Below are 4,995 nucleotides of genomic sequence, written 5' to 3'. Positions count from 1 at the left end.
AAGTAATACACAAATAAGGTACAAGTAGAACAAGTAGCACATAATCAGGTAACATAGCATATATGATATAGCAGTCTAAAACAAATAGGCAAACCCAAACAATTCAAACATATGCAAATGATGTATGCCTGCCCTATGGCTGATGATATCATCTGTCGGTTATATAGCCAACCCGACATGTCCTGGTAGCTAACCATTGGACAGAAACACCCCTTGCGTAGCAAGTAGGTTTGAGCTACAACCCCCTTGCTACTACCCGCTCAACCCAGAGCCAGTGGAACAACCACTACTGCGGCTACTACCCAGGCGGGTGTTTAAAAGCTCAACTTGGAGCGAATGGATTCACCACTACTGCCGCTACTACCCAGGCGTCACAATCTCTGACCTGGAGCAAGTGGGACGAACCACAACCCTTGCTTCCTTTCTCATTATTAAGCATATCATAATGATTTAATACATGAGGGGTGAGATCGGAGGCTTAGAAGTATGAGATTTAGCTTTTAAAACTCAAAAATCAACTTTGAGATGAAAACAGGGCCACGCGTACGCGTGCTCCACGCGCACGCGTGGATGGCCACAAAGCTCATCGACGCGTATGCGTCATACACGCGGACCCAACCCTTACTACTACCCAGGTATCAGAGTTACATTCATTCAAAACTCCATAATTAACTCATTTATCATAAACATCCTTTTCCATCTCATACCCGGAGCAAGTGGACAACGCCACTGCCTACTACCCGGGATTACTCATCACATTTCAACATTTTCATTATTATCCATTTAACACATTCATTCATTAATCATATATGCATTTATATTCAGCCATAATCAATAATGGCTTTGCTGTGACCCGGCAATAACTCAGCCATCCGGCTCATGGTTCAATCAAGAACCCGCCATTTATCAATAAATATAGCCCTTCGACTCATGGCATACACGGTACTTCTACCGTCATCCTCCATATCTCATATAATCATTGTTGATCATCGTTGATCATAACTTTCCTCTTGCTTCACTCGCAAGTTACCACATCCACTAGCTCCTTTCTCATTACTAGGCATATCATAATGATTTAATACATAAGGGGTGAGATCGGAGGCTTAAAAGTATGAGATTTGGCTTTTAAAACTCAAATATCAACTTTGGCATGAAAACAGGGCCACGCGTACGCATACTCCACGCGCACACGTGGATGGCCACAAAGCTCATCGATGCGTATGCGTCATACACACAGACGCGCGGATTGAAACACAGCTAGATGACGCGTACGTGTCAGACGACGTGTACGCGTGGGTGCATTTGCGCCCCAGGCACAAAACTGGCACAACTCTCGGGAAAATGGATGGGCATTGGGTGCAGCGCATCGACGTGCATGCGCACACCATGCGCACGCGTGGATGGTGCCTTCTCGAAGAACGACGCGTACGTGCCAAGTGCGCCTACGCGTGGAGGGTCATTCTGCTAAAAATTTTCTAAGTTAAAAGCTGCAGAATTCACAGATTCAACCCCCGATCTTCCGACGGACATAACTTTCTCATTTTAAATCGTTTTTCACCCGTTCTTCGAACGGCATGGACATCCCGGATCCAATTCCCGTTCTTCAAACGTCATGGACATCCCGGATCCAATTTTACTTCTAAACAAGTTTGGCACAAAACGGGAATCCAGAGTCCAAGTTATGTCCCATCAAAGTATGCCCAAAAACCATGTTTTTCATACAAAACCACAAAGTGCCATTTTCAAAACAAGCCATTTTCAACCCTTTTCAAAATCAACCAAAACATGCTAATTTCAACCCTTTTTGAAACCAATCAAAATATACCAAAATCAACATCAAGCCTCCTCAACTCATACATTAATACTTTACCATGATGCACAAAACTGCCATATAACCATTTTTACCCATCTCAAACAAATGGCTAAATTACAAACACATTAACATGTCATACATCTTTCCTCATCCCAATTTCCAACAATACTATTTCCAATCAATCATCATTGCACATAATCAATATTATACTCACTGTCACATGGTTTCACCCACAAATCAACCTTAATCATTTCTCATACGTGGTTTCACCACCAAAATCAACCTTAATCATTCCTCAAGCATATATCCCAACGTACACATCTCTCATGCATTATCATACCATCAAGGCATCAATAATCATACTCACATACATGACCACATAATATATCTCAACCAAAATCCAACATACTTCATCTATACAATTTCACCCAAAATTACCAATTTCCACACTTCAACTCCTCAAACCTCAATATTCAATAACCAACACAATCATTCATATATTCGTTATCTGAAATTCATCCAATCACTTGTGTCATCATACAATGCACACATCAACTTACCTTCCTTACATCTTTTCGGCCTCCGGCCCAAAATTTACGGCCTCTGGCCCAATTTCACAATTTAAATGCATAAATCACAAATCAATACTCATTACCCAAAACATCAAATTTTCAATACACCAAGCATACAAGGCCACACAATTCTCAACCCAATCATTAATTCACATTACATACCAACTATGCATATAGCACCAACCATTTACACAATCACTATGCATATTAGCACCAACTATTTACACAATCCAAACTTAATCCTAGGGGCGTCTAGCCTAGGAATTCTCATCACACCACATGGTACTTAAATGAAACTTAAACCGTACCTTTTGTAGCCAAATCAATTGAGCCTCTTCTTTGGAAGTCTCCACCAACCTTAGCCTTAAGCCTCACCAAAGCTCCTCAAGCAACACCAATCTCCCCTATTATGCACCAAACCATCAAATGCACTAACATAACCAATATCACATTCATACATCAACCTAGGGCTCATAAAGATGATAAATCACAAGGGTTTGAGCACTTCTTACCTCAGCCCATATGAAGTAGGGATAGAACCCACTTAGAATCTATGTTGGAGTATCCCTAAACACCCAAAATCACAAGATTTCAACACTAACTTCCCAAAAACGTGTAACAGTGGAGAATTTCGAAAACTGGGCAGAGATGAATGGAATACTCACCACAAAACTTAGATAGAATTGTAGAGGATGAGAAGAGCGATGCGTGGCCGCAAACGGCTCGTCAATCGGAGCTCCGTAGCTCAAGTTATGGTGATTAGAAGATCAAAGAGAGTTAGGTTTTCTCTCTTCTCTTCTCTCTTCTCAATTCAGCGCCCAACACTCATTCTTTAGGGCAAAAGAGCTGAAATGCTCATAACTAATATTTATATATGTTGGGTCTTGGGCCCACTTAGGCCCAATTCACTTATTTTTGTCCGTTGGCCCAATTTTGGACCAAAACCTTTTGGACCAAAACCTTTAAGATTAGCGCTCTAAATCGCACTTCAAATATTTCTACCTCCCCTAATTATAATTCCTCATTTCTTAATCTTATTTACTCATAATCAATTTTCTCAGCTGCAGTACCAGACAGATCTCAGTCAGTACTTCCGGTCAAAATTCCACTGCGCGCTTTTACGCAGAAAACTATGTCTTCCGACTCGGAAAAATTCACTGAATCCAAATATTATATTTAAATTATCAAATTCCAATTGCCAAATCTTCCAACCATATTTGCTCCTACTTAACTCATTATTTAATTAATTTCGGTTAGACCGGGTATTACAGACCCAATAAGGAAGAGAGGCCCATCCAAAAAGGATGGCCTTCACCACATACCCGACCTCTTTTAAGAGGTCGGACATGGTGAAAGAGATCGGACAAGTGCTTACAAGTAATTGCCTCCCTGAATCTCTCATACTATATCTGTCTTCCTAAAAGGTAGATCCTAACAAACTCCTAAGATAAAGGGAACAGATATCCACCAATAAAGGTGGAACTACTCCTGCAAAAGTTTTTAATAATTATACTATAAATACATTGACATTCCTCAGGTATACTCACGTTCTAATCTACTAAAAACCTGCCTAAAACCCTTGCTAATTTAAGCATTGGTGTCTCTTGCAGGTACCATTCCCTACTTCCTCACGAGGAACTCGGACGGTGACGCCTCGGCGTAAGAACAAGTCGGATGCTATCTCAAAGGGATTCTGAATCTCACGTTCAGGCCCAAAATCAACGTTTTACATAACTCTCGAAACAAATGTATTGGATCATTGATCATAATTAGTTTTGGAATTTTGAGAAAAAAGAAAAGCAAAGAATAGAGTTAGACAAAGACCGAATGCGTGTTCTCTTTCAAATCATAAAATTAAACATTACAATCTTCGCACACAAAGCAGGCAACGGCACATTCGTAACTAGTCCTTTTGTCTATGGAAAAGACATTGGATTTGGCCATTTTAACATGCAATGAAATGTTTCTTTCTGAGTGCACATCAATTCAGAAGCCTTTGTTTTTCAAAATCTGTTGGCTATAATTCAATAAAGCACTTACTATATGATAATATAGCATTAGAAACTTGGGTTGTATAATTCCTTACTTGAGAAGAGAGACTGCCGACGAATCTTACCGTCTACTTGCTAGTCCTTTTTAATCGTATCAAAGAATATAAAAAAGCCTATGCATATAAACATACCTTTAATTCAAGTGAATTTTAAGGTGTAAAATTACCTTTTTTACTCTAGTTATAAGTATGGTCTAATTTTAGTTTTTAACATTTTCAAATTATCATTTTAGATCCTTAAATTATATTGGGTATGTAGCATTTAAAATATTACACTAACACCCATATGATGCATGGAAAATTTGTATTAGAAATGTTTTAGGATCCGTAAAACTAACAAGCTTTATTGTTAGTATTATTTTATTTATTTATTTGTTATTGTTATTTGTTTGTATCTGAATTCGTGGATTAATTGTCTAAGAGCATCTTTAATAAAATATTTTTAGAGTATTATTTTTGATATTTTTAAAAAATAAATTAATTTAGAATTAAAATATACATTAGAATTAATTGATGAAACGAAACTCGTATCACTTTGATGAAGAATCAACAAAATTTTT

The sequence above is a fragment of the Arachis duranensis genome, chromosome 2, assembly GCF_000817695.3.
Source record: "Arachis duranensis cultivar V14167 chromosome 2, aradu.V14167.gnm2.J7QH, whole genome shotgun sequence".
In the NCBI taxonomy this organism is placed as follows: domain Eukaryota; kingdom Viridiplantae; phylum Streptophyta; class Magnoliopsida; order Fabales; family Fabaceae; genus Arachis; species Arachis duranensis.
The sequence above is the reverse complement of the archived record's forward strand: the minus strand, read 5'-3'. Positions refer to the sequence as shown.